The sequence below is a fragment of the Lissotriton vulgaris genome, chromosome 10 (genome assembly GCF_964263255.1).
Source record: "Lissotriton vulgaris chromosome 10, aLisVul1.2, whole genome shotgun sequence".
Lineage (NCBI taxonomy): Eukaryota > Metazoa > Chordata > Amphibia > Caudata > Salamandridae > Lissotriton > Lissotriton vulgaris.
This window is the reverse complement of record NC_141698.1, coordinates 1,004,737,330-1,004,756,618: the sequence shown is the minus strand read 5'-3', so window position 1 is coordinate 1,004,756,618 and position 19,289 is coordinate 1,004,737,330. Positions and strand designations below refer to the sequence as shown.

The following is a 19,289-nucleotide window of genomic DNA, read 5'->3' as shown; positions in this document are numbered from 1 at the left end:
CTTTATTCGGTTTAAATCACAAAAACCATAAAAGTGTACAAGCATTAAAAAAGTCCACAAGCCACCCATGATAAAATATAACAAAGATACAAAACAGGGGATAGCCCCTGAGATATACGGTACATGATGGCAAGAGTTTAAAAACAACAGCATACACATTAGTGACCTTATTGAGGATTTCATATAGTAGTTGATATTTATAAAAAGTCCTCTAGGACCAAGCGATCTTTTTGCCTAGTCTCACTGCTATAGTTAAAAATGTTGCCACATTAAAAATAACCCATATGTCTATCAACAGTTGGAGGTACAATAAAGCTGGCTTCACTTGCCTAAAACCCTTTCCTTTTAACAGTGGTATGATAAATTTGAGTCTAATGCCTTTAAAATGATCACAAAAGAACAAAAAGTGAGCCGTGTCCATAATTGAGCAGTTATCCCATTTGCATAGACCTAAGTCCGAACTCCTGGTCCAGACAGGGCGGCCAGAAATTAAAAGATGAATTTTGTTCAATCGGAACCTCGTTAGCAAATACCTATGATTGGCATTTTTCACAACTTTAAGATATATTTCCGGTTCGGGGTCAGATGAAACAATCAGCTGATGGGTCCTAACAGAGGATTTAAGCAGCTCCCTGCCCTCTCTGTCCATTTCTCTGTTCAGCAAAAAAATATTTTTGACCCACTTCAAATCCCCTCCCACCAAACTTAAAGGTTTATTGAACAATTCTGTCCGTCCCAGTTTTTCACACATTTGTTGCACGTATTTCAACCAGGGGATCTTCTCCCAGTGGTCCAGCATTAAACAGTCTTTTAAAATTTCATGGTTTACCTCAAGCTCTGGGTTTAACCAAACTGCCAACCATTTTAGTAAAGGGGCCATGGCAATTTTATCCTCCAAATAACCCACACCGCACTCCTGATGAACTATGTAGTTTGCGGTGGATTTTGGGAGGGAAAGAAGTGTTTTTAAGAAATTGTCCTCTGTGACCTGGAGCGATGAGACCTGTTTGAAGCCCCACAGATCGGCCCCATACATGGCGATGGCAGTGCATTTGGAAGCGTATACTTTAAGTACTGCCTCAATGGGTTTCACCCCTAGTTTACGTGAGAATCTTAGCACTGCCGAAATTGAACGTGCCAGAGATGTTTTTTTCTCCACCAGTTGGGGATACCACGTGGAGCCCTCATCGAAGACCACCCCCAGATAGGGAAATCTAGAAACTCGTAACAACTTGTGTTTATTACAAAATAGTGACATCATGTTTTTTTTGGACTTAGCTTTGTGACCTACTACCATGACATGAGACTTGCCAAAGTTAACGCTTAGGTCAAGATTATCCATAAAGACATAAAAAGAGTTCAGCAGGCATTGGAGTCCTACTGCGGTTCTAGCTAGGAGGGCAGCGTCATCCGCATACAATAGGGCAGGCAGTAAATATTTCCCAGCCTTCGGGATATCCTTACAAACTACACCCAAAGCTTTACCTAGGTTGTTGATATATAATGTAAAGAGCAGGGGAGCAAGAATGCACCCCTGTCTCACTCCATTAATAATACTAATTTTTTCCGTGCAGTTCCCCTTTCTGTCATAACGGACCGTTGCAGTAAGGTCCCTATGGAGGTCTGCTAGAAAATATACTATGTTAGGGTCTATTCCGATGTTAAGGAGCTGACCTTGGAGGTTATTTCCCTCAGTATTGTTGGAGCCCATCTTTAAGACAGAACTCGGGAGGAGATAGAGGCGTTTTTTCCACGGAATAAGGGGACGGTGGATAGTGTGGAGTTGATTTGGGAGGCTTTTAAGCTGACGGTTCGTGGGATTGCGTTAGCCAAGAGCTGTGGGGTGCTTAAAGATATTGTCAAATCCATAACGGCACTAGAGGCGGGCCTCAAAGACTTAGAGAACAGGATGGTTACAGACCCGGACCCGGAACTTCGTCATGCATTTAGGGGGAAGCTATCGGACTATGAGGAGGAAGCTGCTCGGGAAGTCAAATATAGAGGAAAATACTGGACAGCTAGGAAATACTGTGAGGGTGAGAGGCCTGGTAAGGTGCTTGCCTCGATCACGAGACACCCGCGTTTTAGCACTGGGGTCCTGGAACTAGCACTGAGGGATGGCACCCGCTGTAGGGACGCGTTAGGGATCCAGAGCGCCTTCATGCATCACTATGAACAACTGTACACTTCACAACAGGCGGGGGAGGTCCGTTATGGTGGATTCCTTGATGATCTTGCGTTGTGTTGGCTTTCTGATGGCCAGAGAGCATTTCTTGGAGGCCCGCTGGAAGTGGAGGAAATACGAGACGCCATAATGTCCCTAAGTAACGGGAAGGCGACAGGGTTGGATGGACTACCCGCTGAGTTCTATAAGTGTTATATTGATATTATGGCTCCGGTGCTTAAAGAGGTCTTTGAGGAGTCGCTGGAGGTGGGCATTTTGCCCGGGTCGATGAGGGAAGTGGCCATTACGTCCCTATTAAAACCTGGCAAGGATCCGTTAGACACGGACTCTTATCGTCCCCTGTCACCACTCAATTGTGACGCAAAGATCTTAGCAAAGGTACTAGCGGCACGGCTATCTCTGCTTATGCCCACTATAGTGCTCCCAGACCAATCGGGCTTTGTGCCCGGGCGTGCAACCTCCCATAATCTTCGCACACTGTTTTCTTTGCTTCCAACTATTGCTCCTGAACTCCCTGTTGCTGCGGCTTTTCTAGATGCTACAAAAGCATTTGATTCGGTTGAATGGAATTACCTGATCGACATTTTGTGTAGAATGGGATTTCCCAAAATATTTATTGCATGGGTGAAACTGCTATACACCCAACCCGTGGCCAGAGTGGTGGTGAATGGAGTTCTTTCCCCTCAATTGCCTATCTCGAGAGGCACAAGACAGGGCTGCCCCCTTTCCCCGTTGTTATTTGCTATCGCCATAGAACCGTTGGCGTGCCGTATTAGGCAACTACATAAGCATAGTGCATTTAACTGTTTCCAGCGCCAGATAGGTGTGTCACTATATGCAGACGACATTACATTATATGTGAAGGACCCGCAGTTGAATCTCAATCCGATCCTGCGGGAGCTTATCGTATTTGGCGGTATTTCCGGTATTCACATAAATTGGAAGAAATCGCAATTCTTTCCTCTAACTCCGTCTGTCGAGAGGTTCCAACTGGACTACCCACTGGAATGGTGCGATACGGACCTTCGCTATCTGGGCATAGTGATCTCTCTGGATAGGGAAGAGACGATCAGGCTCAATTATGGAGTTGCTATCTCTAAACTGGCTGATAACATTACGCGGTGGATGTCTCTGCCACTTTCTATGGCGGGTAGGACTTCCTTGGTGAAAATGGTTGTGCTTCCACGCTTCCTTTATTTGTTTCAGAATATCCCATACTACCCCGGTGCCTATTTTTTTAAACGCTTAAGGTCGGAGCTCCTTAGATTCTTTTGGGGGGGCAGGCAGCCGAGAGTGCAGTGGTCCACCTTGACACTGCCGTATGACAGGGGGGGGTTTGATGTCCCGGATTTTGAGATCTACTATCTTAGCACTCAGGCACACTATGCCTATCACTGGATGCGTCCCACCCCCTTTATGCCACAGGTAGCAACTGAAGAATGGATAGCGCACCCCCTCCCACTGGAGGGCATGGTACTGGGAAGACCTCGTGATGTGGATACCCGATATACCACGGTGCACTGCACTATGGATGCGTGGTCTCGCGTTGCAACCACTTTGGGGCTCGCGCTGCTTTATTCCCCGGCATTGCCACTCGCATACCACCCGAAGCTGTCCTTGCTACAGGAGACTGGGTTTCGGGCTATGTGCAAGCGAAACGGGGTGATCACATGGGGCGACCTCTTTCTTGAAGGCACTTTTCGTACGAAGGATCAATTCTTCCGTGGAGAGCCACCCTCCCCCCTGGAGATTTTCTATTATGTACGGCTTCGGCAGGGACTACGTACGCTACTGCCTCAATTTCCGAATGAGCCTGGGGTTGCCTTACCACTCCATGCACTGCTAGTGTCTGATGGTAGACATCTGGTCTCTAAATTGTACAACACCATTAGGAAGCAGCGAGATACTCCGCCTAGTCATGCGAGAGAACAGTGGGCTCTTGAGTTGGGTGTTGATATCGCTGATGAACACTGGGCATATTGCTGTGGCGTTACTGCCAATATCTCCTCTAGCTGTAGATTGAAGATAATACATTATAAATTTGTACAGAGGTTTTACTATACTCCGGTTAGAAAATACAAGTTCTGCCTAGCGGAAGATGATAGATGTGCTCGTTGTCGGGCAGAGGGAGCTGGTTTTCTTCATTTGGCCTGGGAATGCGATGCGATCCATGCCTACTGGCTCCAAGTCCATGAGGCATTGGACGTTATGACTGAAAAGGCTGTACCGTTTGATCCCCTAGTTATGCTGTTGGGGTACACAAAGAATATACCTCTCCCCTACCGTAGGTTTACAGATGTAGCCTTGTTACTGGCCAAGCGTAGGATAGCCTGTAGATGGGGTAGAGGCAGGGCTCCGAAATTCAAGGACTGGCTAGACGACATGGTGTATTGTCAGGACCAATATAATATATATGCTGACTTGATGCCTGTACGGTGCAGGCCTAAAGATTTTTGGAGCCCACTGCAAGTTTACTGGCTGACCAGGCCTGCCCACAGTGAGGACTCTGATGATGCTGGCCGGGGAGAGTTGCCGTAGGGGGATTCCTCCCTGCTGTCTTTGCAGCGCTAGTCTTCCAGGTCGCCCATTAATGATCCGTGTATTGTATGCACTGGTGGGTTGAGATGTGCATGTACTGGCTGCAACCCATAGTCTCTGATGCGGCACTGTTTACTCCTGCTCAACTTGTCACGACCTTCCCATGTCTGCCTGCGGCACCTGCTACCTACTGAGGTTTGTTATTATCTCTTAATGTTCTGCTTTATGCCCTATGCTAAGTGGGGAGCCCACGGGGTGTGATACTCTCCCTCTCCAAGGTGACATGCTCCTACTGTGCAATGCTATTTATGTTTCATGCTGACCTGTGCCACCAAGTACAATATGTATTGTGTGATTTGGAGACTGCCCGCATTCCAATCTTCCTTTTGTCTTTTTTGTGTACCTGACATTGTGCTTGCTTCTCCTGTGACCAATCTGCGTATGCACCACTGTATGGTTTCTTGTTATTAATAAAGGTTTAAAAAAAAAAAAGTTTATCTGAAATCTGGAGGCAGATCTCCAATGCTCCCGTATGGGGAGTTGAAGTAGTTGCTCTCACTCTCCATGGGTCCGGCCCGCCTTGTCTTCTAAGGCTCAGCTTTTGGTTGCTCTGCCTAGATCTCACTCAGTTGCCCATGTGCTTCCTAGACTCCATTGGCTGCCAGTTGATCGGCGCATTGAGTTTAAGGCACTTTGTTACTCTCACAAGATTTTGTCACGACAGGCTCCTCCAGGTCTATTCCACCTGCTGGAGTACTACGAGCCGGGCCGCTTGCTTAGATCTGCTCACCTTGCATTGGTCCGTGTCCCGCGCATCTGGAGAGCGAGGGCCCGTGGTCGTTCCTTCGGTTATCTGGCTGCGAAACTCTGGAATACACTCCCTTTCTCCATGAGAGTAATGCCGAATCATTTGGCATTTCGTAAAGCCTTAAAGACCTGGCTCTTTCCCTGTAAGTAGTCTAATCTGTTGTCGTTTACTGATCGGCCCAGGTCTCTTGGGGTTTCTGATAGCGCTGGGACGCCTCGTTGCTGTATCAGCTACGCGCTTTACAAATCCAAAAATAAATAAATAAATAAGCTGCATGTTGATTCAGGACAAGAACACTTTTCCTCCTTCTCACCCCCTTCTTCCTGACAGGCAGGTAGGGTCGCAGCTGCATGTACAGGGCAATGGTGCTCTGTCTTCACCGCAGCCCCCAACTGGTATACGTGGTCACGGGTGGCACAAATAGGGCGGTGACCCTCTTCAGGTGATGGCACTCAATTGGGTGTTAGCTCTGCTCTCACTGCGCTGCACCAAGGTTGGTTACCCTTGTTCTTCACTGCGACCCCCATCTGGCAAGGGGATTGAAGACTTTGGCACATGGCCCGACAGCTTGATCGATGCAAAGGTCCCAATGGACCGAAAAACTCACACTCTGCTCTGGAGACCCGCAGAACAGGATCCCACTGGACCTCACTCCCTCCAGGCGACTTCCTTCACCTCACAGGGCCCATTGGTCTTGGGTCCGGCCGAAGCCGGTGGTAAAGGCTCCAGCGGAATGTTATTGATCCACCTGGTTGATATCCCCCCACCCCGCATGGGAGACTGGCAGACCTTTAGTACTTAGATCTGGTCACAACAGGCAGAAGTCATACTGAGCTTCTCCACGCTGATGTACAGCTCCAGTTTCACAATTTGGAAGTCTCACGCGCCCCTTTTTATAATCCATTTCCAGACACACTTGTGATTTACTGTCTCTGCCTTTGAAGTTCGTGTTTTTGTGGTTGGCCACTTTGAAGTGCCCACTTCTTTGTCGTTCTCTTCCTCCATAGGGCAGTCTATCACAGAAGCACAGTCTCCAATATTGATAGCCCAAATACAGCCCAAGAGATTTGTTCACACCTGGATGTCAGTCTCAGTGACATGCGCATCCAAAGGTTACCCCAGGGCCCCAGCCCTCCTCCTTATGATCCTCTTATCAGCCCCATCTTCTTCCTCAGATGTGCCCGACCCCTTGAGCAGTGACCTCCTTTCAGAATCAAAGAACCCCTGAGTCTTTCAAAATGGAACCCAGTGTCCTCCATGTGTTGTGTTCATGGCAAACACACACATGTGCAGCATCCAATGTGCTGTACCCTTGCATCTATGCATCCCAGCACACTTATGCAACACCATGCACTAGCTCCTACAAGCGGTACCTTCTCACAGGCCTACACATAACACCCGTCCGGAAGTGTAACCATGTGCGCTATCTACTTATGCACTGTACCTTCAACAGACACACATGAATGCCAGCACGAACATGCCATCATGCGTGCTATTTCCTGACGCACTGTACCAATTTACCGGCACACATGTATCGCGGTGCATGCGCGCAACCACAGGTGCTCTTTCCTGATGCTTGTACCTTCTCACAGGCACACACGTATCCCAGCATCAAGCATGCAACCACAGGTGCTCTTTCCTGATGCTTGTACCTTCTCACAGGCCTACACGTATCCCAGCATCAAGCATGCAACCACATGTGCTATTTCCAGATTCACTGTACTGTCCTACAGGCACACATATATCCAGTGGCGGTTGGTATTTGAAGGCAGTGGAGGGGAGGAGAGAATTACCTTTTTTTAAAATACAAACATACCTGTTTGCAGTTGACTTCTCTCGGTCCTCTTCCCCGCTTCCAGTACAGGAAGCAGGATGCACCTGGCTCCCAGCCTCCCAATAGTCAATCACAATGATGCAATGCAGCTTTGTGATTGGTCTGAGCAAACTGGCCGTAGTGGGCACCGGGAGTTTCCCCGGTGGGCCACCAGGACGGGGGCCGGTTTGGAGCTCCAGGTGGGCTGTATTACCGGGCCCCTTTTACAAAATTGGCCGAAACCGGCCCTAGTGAGCAGCTCGGCCGCAGCCCCTCTCCCCCTCAGGGGGGCCGACTGAGCAGTTTGCCAGGGTCGATTTTTGGTTGCCAGTCCGGCCCTGGGTCTGAGCACCGTGGATTGATGCTCAGCCAGAGAATGGGAGGCTGAACATGCAAAGTGTGCAAGAATGTTTGGCTGGACCCAGCATTCATGCGCATCTTAGGGAGTGCAAACTACTCCTCCCCATCCCTGCTCTGTCACCCGAGCAAGCCCCGCCCCGTCCCGCCCGCAAAGCTGCAGCAACAAGGAAAAAATACAACGATAATAACTTAGAGGTATTTTCATTTTTATTTACCTTTAGTGACACTGCTTAAAAGCAGTAGGGCGACGCTCCTCCCCCTTAGCAGAGGAGCCGCCTCTGCATACATCCCAGTGCTGCACACTTTCCAATGCAGGCCTTCCGCCACTCGAGGGTAGCGCTTTGGGCGCCCCTCTAGGGCTAAGAAGACCGCAGTCCATGAGGTCGGCCTAGGTCATAACACACACATGCGCCATGTTTGCTCTTGACCAAAAATCGGTATCAAGGATACATATATGACCGCTGCCGGGGTCCCCCCTCAAGGAAGGGGTGCACGGTCAGTAACATGCAGGGGACTTGATTGTTCCAACAACCCCAATAGTGTTTGCACAACTATAAATGCGTGCCTGTGCACATACCCTTTTGGAACCACGCCTCCATGGGTTTGCACGTACCCCAGTACTCTTTACAAGCACACAATCCTAGTACAAGACAAAAGCGCTACAAAGCTGCACTAGTGGCAACTGTGAGCTATGTATATAACACTGACTTTATGTTTCCGCTGAAAAAGAAGGGATATTCTTTTGCTTCCATAGAATGGAAACAGAAACTAAGGGGCACCATGTGGTACTAATAACCAGTTCCAAAACACAACAGGAACCCACTGAACTATTCTACATGGAAATTCATTGGAAGTCTGTAACTGGGCCCAGTAGAAGCTGTGTCAACTTGAACGTCCACAGGGTTTTTTGTTTTTTTAGTGCATGTTCCAAATTTGGAAGATGGGCCTACATTTCTCTTAACAGTAACTGAAAAAAATGCAAAGGCAATTTACATGTTTAAGCACGGAGGTGCTCCACTCTTTAATAAACAACCAAGGGTATGGAAAAAAAGCATATGGTTCAGTGCAGCAATGTATGTAAGAAGTCCTAAACTGATGCTAAGCTTGGGGTGGGAGGGGCCTAGGAGGTGAATGTCCCATGACACCTAGGAATGCCGCCACCAGCGGGCATCGAATGCAATCCTCCACCCGTGGCAGAGCCTCGTTGGGCAGAGAGGAAGTTGGTAAAAAACAGTAATACAAAAAATGAAAACATGACGAGAGTGCGGTAGAGGAGAAATAGCCAGTGCACGAGGCAGTGTAAAAAAAGTGACGCAATGGCACAAAAATGTGGCAATGCAAATTTGTGGCACCGACACCAGTCGGAGGGGAGAACAGGCCACTGGGCAGGAGGGAGCGTGAAGTAACTGCCATGTCCGGTCAAGTGCCCGCCTGCCTTCCTGGTGAAACCTCCGAGGCACAGTGGCATCTCTGCGGGGGAGGGGAGGCCGCAGCGCGGGCTCAGAGGCGTGCGTGCCAACGCGGAATATGTAATAAAACTAGGAAGGAAGGGGTGAAGAAAGCGGACGGAGAGATAACCAGCAGACTGCAGTAAAAGCAGGGCAGGCAGGCTGTGTTGAAAAGAAATGGAAACGTTACTGCGAACAGCGTGAAAAGGACTAAATCCTTCACGTGAGGGCACGGGCAGGAAGGGCAGAGGGTGCGGTCTGGTGCAGAGGTGGGCAGGAGGTGACGGGGGAAGGGATGGACTCACGCGCAAGTGACAGTCCTTCATAACACCCTCACTCTACGTCGCTCCGACCCTCAGCACCCACTCTCTGTCCTCCCCCCAGCAGACCATCAGCACTCCCCCCTTCATCCTAAGCAGACCCTAAGCACCTCCCTCTCTATCCTCCCTAGCAGTCCATCATCACCCTTCCTCTATCCTCCCCAGCAGACCCTCAGCACCTCCCTCTATCCTCCTCAGCAGACCCTCAGCACCCGCACTCTATCCTCCTTAGCAGACCCTCAGCACCTCCCTCTATCCTCCCTAGCAGATCCTCAGCACCCTTCCTCTATCCTCCCCAGCAGACCCTCAGCACCTCCCTCTCTATCCTCCCTAGCAGACCATCATCACCCTTCCTCTATCCTCCCCAGCAGACCTTCAGCACCTCCCATCTATCCTCCTCAGCAGACCCTCAGCACCCGCACTCTATCCTCCTTAGCAGACCCTCAGCACCTCCCTCTATCCTCCCTAGCAGATCCTCAGCACCCTTCATCTATCCTCCCCAGCTGACCCTTAGCACCCGCCCTCTATCCTCCTCAGCAGACCCTCAGCACCCGCCCTCTATCCTCCTCAGCAGACCCTCAGCACCCGCCCTCTATCCTCCTTAGCAGACCCTCAGCACCTCCCTCTATCCTCCCTATCAGACCCTCAGCACCCTTCCTCTATCCTCCCCAGCAGACCCTCAGCACCTCCCATCTATCCTCCTCAGCAGATCCTCAGCACCCGCTCTCTATCCTCCTCAGCAGACCCTCAGCAACCGCCCTCTATCCTCCTCAGCAGACCCTCAGCACCCGCCCTCTGTCCTCCCTAGCAGACCCTCAGCACCCGCCCTCTGTCCTCCCTAGCAGACCCTCAGCACCTCCCTCTGTCCTCCCTAGCAGACCCTCAGCACCCTCCTTCGGTCCCCCTGAGCAGACCCTCAGCACCCGCCCTCTGTCCTCCCTAGCAGACCCTCAGCACCTCCCTCTATCCTCCTCAGCAGACCCTCAGCACCCGCCCTCTATCCTCCTCAGCACCCGCCCTCTGTCCTCCCTAGCAGACCCTCAGCACCTCCCTCTGTCTTCCCTAGCAGACCCTCAGCACCCTCCATCGGCCCCTCTGAGCAGACACTGATAACCCTTCCTATATCCTTCCTAGCAGACTCTCAACACCATCCCGCTATCCTCCCTACCAAACCATCGGCACCATCCTAGCAGACCCTCAGCACCCTCCCTCAATCCTCCCTAGCAGACACTCAGCACCTTTCCTCTATCCTCCTCAGCAGACCCTCAGCACCCTCCCTCTATCCTTCCTAGCAGACCCTCAGCTCTATCCCAAGCAGACTCTCAGCACCCTCCCTCTATCCTTCCTAGCAGACACTCAGCACCCTCCCGCTGTCCTCCCTAGCAGTCCCTCAGCACCATCCCTAGCAGAACCTCAGCACCCTTCCTCTGTACTCTTGACCCGAGCAGACCCTCATCACACTCCCTCTATTTTCCCTAGCAGACCCTCAGCACCCTTCCTCTATCCTCCCTAGGAGACCCTCAGCACCCTCCCTCTATCCTCCCTAGCAGACCCTCTGCACCATTCCTACATCCTCCCTAGCAGACCCTCAGCCCCCTCCCTCTATCCTCCCTAGCAGACCCACAGTCCCCTCCCTCTATACTTCCTAGCACACTCTCAGCACCTTCCTACCCTCATCCCTAGCAGACCCTCAGCACCATCCTTAGCAGACTCTCAGCACCCTTCCTCTGTACTCCTGAGCAGACCCTCAGCACCCTCCCTATATCCTCCCTAGCAGACCCTCATCTGCATCCCTAGCAGACCCTCAGCACCCTCCCTCTATCCTCCGTAGCAGACAATCAGCATCATCCCGCCCTCCTCTCTAGCAGACCATCAGCACCATCCCTAGCAGACCCTCAGCACTCTTCCCCTGTCCTCCCTAGCAGACCCTCAGCACCCTACCTCTGTCCTCCCTAGCAGACCCTCAGCACCATTCCTTGCAGACCCTCAGCACCATTCATCTGCCCTCCCTAGCAGACCCTCAGCACCATTCCTAGCAGACCCTCAGCACCATTCCTAGCAGACCTTCAGCACCCTTCCTCTATCCTTGCTAGCAGACCTTCAGCACCCTTCCTCTATCCTCCCTAGCAGACCCTCAGCACCATTCCTAGCAGATCTTCAACACCATTCCTAGCAGACCTTCAGCACCCTTGCTCTATCTTCGCTAGCAGACCTTCAGCACCCTTCCTCTATCCTCCCTAGCAGACCTTCAGCACCCTTCCTCTATCCTCCATAGCAGACCTTCAGCACCCTTCCTCTATCCTCCATAGCAGACCCTCAGCACCCTCCATCAGTCTCCTTGAGCAGACCTTCAGCACCCTTCCTCTATCCTCCCTAGCAGACACTCAGCGCGCTCCCTTCTTCATCCTCAGGGGTCCAGAGCATCTTCCCCCCTGACCTCCCTCGTTGTCTGAGCAGACATCAAGGGTCTCCATTTCCCCACTCAGCAGTGCATGCACTTTCATGCTTGTTATTGCACACTGAAAAAGAGGGTGGGGTAGAATCTTGCGAAAGGAGAGGGGCCCAGACCCGGGGGTCCCAGCACCATCACTGGACGGAAGGCAGTGTGTTTTTTAATAAGAGCACGCGCCCGGTGCGCGTGCGGTGGATGAGGTTGCGTCTCCCAGGCTGAGACCTCCTGGGGTGTTCGCGTCCTGCATCCAGCAGCAGGTGTGTCCATCAGCGGGGCTTCGCGGCGCGGGCACAGGCGCACTACAGGCTGAGCAGGCGCACAACAGGCTGAGCAGGCGCGGACACAGGCGCACCACAGGCTGAGCAGGCGCGGACACAGGCGCACCACAGGCTGAGCAGGCGCGGACACAGACGCACCACAGGCTGACAGGCTGAGCAGGCGCACAGGCTGAGCAGGCGCGGACCCAGGCACACCACAGGCTGAGCAGGCGCGGACCCAGGCACACCACAGGCTGAGCAGGCGGGGACACAGGCGCACCACACGCCAACAGGCTGAGCAAGCGTGCGCAGCACAAGAGCCGAGCCTGAGGTGGAACTGCATCTGACAGCAGTGCTGCCGCTGCTGCTGCTGCTGCTGCTGCAGGGGACGGGGCTGAGCAGTGCAGAACCTGTCTGACCCAGCAGGAGGAGGCAGGGGGATGCTGCGCTCCTGCCCGGCTGACATTCACAGGATGCTCGGTGCACTGAACGCGCCAGGCTTCGGCAGGACCCGGGGCTAATAAGGTAAACAGGCTGCAGCGGCCCTGGGGAGGAGGAGGAGGGTGAGCGAGCCGACAGGAGCAGCCCCGGTGGATGCGCGCGGAGCCCGGGATCTCCCACAGCCCCTACCTGCAGGGGACCATCGGCCGGAGAAGCCATTGGCTCTGTGCTTCCTAGTGCCATGAACTGTCGGAAGGGGAGAGCAGCGCATTCCTGTCCAGGAGGGACCCGAAGCCGGAGATTCCAAAACAGGCGAGTACAGCAGCACCTCGTGCGCAGCGAGCAGGAAACGTGCTGAGTGCAGCGGGCGTCTGTCTGCGTGGGGATCCCCGCGGTCTGGGCATGTTTCATCTCTTCATGTCAAGGTCTCCCCACCTGTTTGTTTATCCAACCATCCATCCGTGCATGAATCCATCCATCTATCTGCAGCTATATTTTCATCCAACTGTGTATGTACCCTGCCATCCACTCAGTCACTCATCCATTCATCCATCCAACCATGCATGCATCCATCCATCTATCCATGCATGTATCCATTAATCCATCCATCAAACCTACCTTCGGCTATAAGCTATAGCTTCATCCACCAACTGTGCATGTACCTATAAAAACATCTATCTATCCATCCATCCATCCATCCACCCACCCACCCATCCATCCATCCATCCATCCATCCATCTATCTATCTATCTATCTATCTATCTATCTATCTATCTATCTATCTATCTATCTATCTATCTATCTATCTATGATTCACCAATATAATTTTCTGCATACCCACCAATCTGTCACTCGTCCCCTACCTTTCATCTGTGTGCCTTTGTACATCAATCAATGCATCCTTCAACATAGCTACTTACGTTCTGACCTGTCCACTGAGCTATATATCTCACTCACCCATTCCGCACTGCGCTCATCCACCCATGTTTGTCTACTTAGTTGCCTGTCAATCTGTTTGTCTTTTTATATGTTCACCCATCCGTTAATCTATCTACTCACCCATCCATCCATCCATCCATTCATCTATCCATCCATGTACCTATATAGCTGTTTACATGTAAACATGTTTGTCTGCCTATTTATCTACCATCGATGCATACATCAATCTCTTTCTCTATTCAACTACCAATCTGTCAATGGATCAGCTCTTTATCTATGACCTACCTGCCCGTCTATGTTTACCAATGCATCCATCGACCCAGTTATGCACTGATCTATCAACAGAACCATACATCGATCCCACCCGTTCTTCCCTCCGCTCACCTGTCCACGCATACATCCACCCATCCATCCATCCATCCACTCATCAATCCATCCAATCATCCATCCATCCATCCAATCATCCATCCATCCATCCACCTACATATCTGTCTTTCTATTGACCTGCCATCAACGCATTCATAAATATATGCAGTGTGCTGTAATTTCTATTTAGAGCATTCAGTGACACATATTAATACCTATAGGTATCCATACTTTAATATGTACGCACAAAGTGCAGTAGTAAAAAGAAAACATATTTCACAGAGAAGCATGAAATATGCAAAACATTGAACCGCAATATTCATCATTATATTGACAGCATCCATACCAGTCTGTACCGCTTTAACATTGGCAGGGCTACCAGGATTATGTGGCACGGAGAAGCTCGTTTTATGGCGGGGTTGTCAACATTATGCGGTACATTTCCCGGCAGTGTTATTTTCTTCCATGTGCGTTTTCCTCGCCTGTGGGAACCCCCGCACAGCCGCCTCGGGGTCGGTGACGTGCCACCCTTCATGGCGCTCCCCATTGCTGCTGAAAGTGGTTTTCATCAGCGTGAAAGCCACAAATCAGAATTGATTTACGATTTTCAAGATGGTGAGAGAAAAACTATACAGCTGATCACATTTAAAAAAAATCAAATGTGATTGACAGGAGTCGCCCATTACTGAATCGTGACATTAAACGGCAGCTACATAAAATGCGGCTAAACCTTCCAATCCCAGCGGGACTTTTTAAAAACACATACACCAAAACTACAGTGTGCATTTAAACTCAAGAAACAAAAGCATGTTTCTGAGTAAAATTCTACTTTTCATGCAGTTTGACGTGAGTTCATTCAGTGGGGTTTGTTGGAGGCGCAAGCACATTTTCTTACGAGAGCTAAAATGGCAAAGCACATTTTTTTGGCCCCAACACCTTCAACTTTTTTTCCCTAGCACAGAACTGCATGAAATTTGGCATGGCGGATTTAGAATGACAAGGTCAAATTGTATGCAGATCCATCCACGGAATCAAAGGTTATAGTTATCCATCCATCCATCCATCCATCCATCCATCCATCCATCCATCCATCCATCCATCCATCCATCCATCCATCCATCCATCCATCCATCCATCCATCCATCCATTCATCCATCTTCTCTGTTTGGCATTGGGTCCTGGTCACCTTTTTCTTTGGTATGAGACTGATGTGTGGCCCTTCCTGTCCCAAGCCACCTGCTAAGCCAGGACTTCAGGCATCAGTCTGTGGCTGGCGCTTAGAAGTCATTTGAAAGTCATGCGACGCTAGAAGTCCCTGCGTCTCTTTGGGGCTGGCCACCTCTGGGGCGCGCGCGGCACTGTCAGTGCTGCATGATTCATGTTCATATATGGCGCGTGGGCTGGGGCAGGCATCAATGCATACAGAGCCATCAGGTACGAGAGGCTTGTGTGCTGGGAATGTGCAGGGTGCGGACTGCATGGCAATGCCTTGTTTGTCTTCATTTATTCTAGGAGGACTAACAAGGTATACAGCAACCATAGTAACCCTCGGATTGCAAAAATAATAAATCACATTTCAACGAAAGGCAGAGAAGTAACAGTGCCAGCGAACCACCCAGTGGTGCGCAGCAAAGCTTTACAAATCTTCTTTCTGCCACCACCTGACATCTGTAGGTATCTTTGATCCGTGCCTTATAGAGTGATGGATTTCTATCCACCCCCTCAGCCTGCAGAGCTCTTCAGAAGGCACTCGAGATGCGTTCCTGGTGTTTACTCTCGGAATGCTGCAGCACCCGCTCTCAAAATATGCTTTTAGGACCTAAGAGCATTTATGTGTCTAAAAGCAGCGATGGCGCAATCTCCTGAGGATGAGATTAAAGCTAGAAAATACAAAGCTACAGCTGCATTATTACCTGACAGAGCCGGGGAATGGGATTTGCACCCCGAGGGCTGGTGCCAGGGGGCACTTCCTAGCTGGTTGGTATTTGCACCATCTAATAAACCGCTTCAGGGTCCACTCATGGGATAAAATCAAAAACACATTGTCTTTGCACAGTCCTGCGTCTCCAACAATCACTAACAATAGGCGTTCTGGAATGTTGCTTTCTTTGATGATGTCAGTGGGGTTTGTGATGTATTGTGACATCACACTGCATGGCCCTTTCAGTTCGCTGGTACATTGAACCATGATGACGTCTGTTCTGCCTCATCCTATATTAAAGCTGAAATGTATGGAATAAAGTATCCATTGATGTACATTATAAGGACTTTGCAAGTCACTGAGGAGTTCAATGACCATATAGAGAAACGAGGCCAAAGGACAACGTGACCTGTATTATTCTTATCATGAATGGCAGAGGGTAGATTATTCCTTATAATACATGGTCATGCCATCACCTATTCCACAAACCACTTACATTTCAGGTGAATAGCTCTTTCATATGATAGAAAGAGCATGTTTGTAAAACCTGAAGAATAAAAATAGAATCTCTTGTGCATAATTAAACACAAAAAAAGTAAATATTTTTTGGAAAATTAGAATAAGTTTAATACAAGGCAGTTTTAATAAAATATATAGAAACATACAGATTTTTTTTATTTTTCCATAATTTCCTAAGGAAAGCAAAAAATAAACATTTTGCAATACATATATCCCTTAGGCCTGGGCGGAGTTCTGTGAAGCGATGGAGTACGTTACGTCACGCCGTTCGCACTGATTTTGTTTGTCCCTCACTGTAAAATCAGTGTGAATTGCAGCATGTTCAGCGTAAAAGTGCACTGCTTCTTTCTGCCACTCAGCGGCAGCGTCTCAATGCGAACAGAAGGTTTCTCAACACGAGTGGTAGGGACCATTTGCGACCACCCGTTTTAACAACTCTCGCTAGGAGGTGGTCTGGAGTAAGGTTTTCCTCGCTCACCAACTTAACGTTGGCGAGTGTGAGCAAGGAAAAAATTCCGAGGTCTACCTGGAGAGCAAAGTGGGAAAAACTCTGCAAACTCCACGAGCGGAGCAGAATTTCACGCCCAGGCCTAATATCTTTACTGTGTGTCAATGTAAAGCTAGAAAAACAAAGCAGAAGAAAAGCAACATTTTGATGCTTTAAACAGCTGCTTTAATTATGCTTCATGACCTGATTGCCATTTTCACTCAGCTGCTGGCTTTTGCAGCAGACTTTTTTGATGGCAGAACGTAATTGTAATAAGTTACTATAGTTGAGTTCTGTCGTAATTAATTTTTAATAGGTGACTAGGTGTGTCACCAGTCGCCTATTCTAAATGAATTAGAGACAGGCTTTATATTCAGGGATTGCAGAATCAAATATATTATAAATAAATATTCCGTTCTTCTGGGCTCATCTACATGGCTCCCGTGGCTAATCATGTCGTCCTTGCGCGTATCTGGATAACCAAATGCCAGAGTTATTGGTTGGCCAACTTGATTGGTTGTTGTGTTGGAGTACTGGGTTGCCTAAAACGTTTGCACCTAAGAGCATCTAACTATACCTGGGACTATATTATAGGGCCTTGAGGTGCCGCAGGCGTGTGTGCCCGCTTCCTGCACCCACAGGGCACTTTGGTATTACAGAAGCCATGCAGACGCTTGCGCCGCCTCTTCTGTAATACAGCTAGTGCAGGGACAAATGTGGCGCTAGCGCTGTCCTAAAGAGTGTTCTCTCATTTACATGAAGTTGTGGTCTCATGGAAATGAGGGAAACACTTTGGGGCCCATTACGATGTTGGGGGGATTGCCCCCGCCATGCTGGCGGTAGCCACCGCCAGGCTGGTGGGGGCAATCCGCCCGACATCCACACTCGTTTTCCCCCCGCCATATTAGTATGTTGGGGGGGACCTCGGCGGACAGGAAGACCGTCCGCAGCTTTTCCGCCAGGTCGCCTTGCGGCCGGGGCGGAAAAGGAATAATATGGTGGCGGTGTCTATCAGACACCGCCAGCCATATTATGATGGGCCCAATCTGATGCCTTTCTGTGACGGCGATGCAGCCACGGAAAGGCATGGGGTCTTCACTCTGGGGGACCCCTGCGGGCCCCCAGAGTGAAGGAGGGGTGGGGGGTGCAAACAGGGGGTACCTGTGGTACCCCCCAGCATTTGCATACACGAAGCAGCAGGCACCGCGCAGTGCCTGCCACTTCGTGTATGCAAATGCATGCATGCATTTTTAACATTGTGGCGGGCGGTGCAGGGAGCACCGCCCACCACAATGTTAAAAATGAGTGATGCGCCTGCCACTGTAGCGGGCGCATACTAATGCCAACATCGGGACCCCCGCCCTTAAGGGGGGCGGTCCCTCTTTCCGATGGGATGCCGGGCAGGCAAAGTCCGCCCGCCATTCTAATGAGGCCCTTTGTCTCTGTGCCAGCGACATACCAGGGATGCAGGTGCAGAGGACATCTGGAGGCCGGGTGGCACACTGTCAGTGCACCCCCCAGAAGGCCCCCTCTCTAAGGGGTAAAGGAGCCCCATGAACCCCTGGAGGTGGGTGCAGTCACTCATTGCACATGTCTGCAGCGAGATCTCAGTCCCAACTTTGAACTGCAGGCCAACGATGGACAGGCTGCTTCAAACAGCGGCTCCTCCTTTGACTAATGCGCTGCCCCGAGGCAGGGACAAGCTCACAGCATCTGTAATAGGATGCACAGTCCTTGCATCTGGCTGCTGCACCCAGCTGAAGGTGCCGCACAAACGGGACAGTGAGCCCTGAGTGCAGTTCAGCTGTTGTGGAGTGAAGGTAAAGTTTCAGTGGTGTCATGGATTGCATTCTAAGCAGAAAGAAAGGTCGAGTAGAATCACAGAAAAAAGGTTCTTCCTCATCTTCAGAAATAAGGTTTGTTTCAATACATTTTAGTTCACATCACATGGAACTACATTAGTTCCGCCAAACAGCCTTTTTCGCATATTTTAAGCAATAATTCGTTTGTGCCAAAAAACGAATAAATTTGTGAAAAAAAGGTGATCATTTTGTCCTGACTAGCATCCACTGTTGGGGCCTGTGTTTGACCTCAAGATCACAGGCTCAAATCCCAGAGGGTCCACTCAGCCTTTCATCCTTCTGTGGTCAATAAAATGAGTATCATTGAGTTAGGTATCATTAAACATCTGATATGCAGTGCCAAGATACCCTTGGGTGAATGAGCGCTTTACAAGTACCCGCTATGTTATTAGCTAAGTAGAAACAAGGGCAAAGCACTCCTATTGATTAGAAATGGTTGTATTTGTAACTTCCGCTTTGTGGCAGCCCCACATCACCATCGGTAATGTTGAGGACAGAACCAGGATTCATTCACTGAGTGACCTGCAATTACATACACCTGACAACAGTGACGGTTTATCGGTTATTTGTTAT

General features: G+C 50.0%; 1 protein-coding gene across 4 annotated transcripts in view; it reads left to right on the top strand.

Annotated features, from left to right (window-relative positions):
• The first annotated feature begins 12,805 nt into the window (after positions 1 to 12,805).
• LOC147689140 (diacylglycerol kinase delta-like) overlaps positions 12,806 to 19,289 on the top strand; it is a 676,657-nt gene continuing 670,173 nt past the window's right edge. For all 4 annotated transcript variants that reach the window (XM_086942029.1, XM_086942028.1, XM_086942025.1 and 1 more), the window contains exon 1: positions 12,806 to 12,934. The gene's annotated coding sequence lies outside the window, so the exon portion shown is untranslated. The remainder of the gene's footprint in view (positions 12,935 to 19,289) is intronic.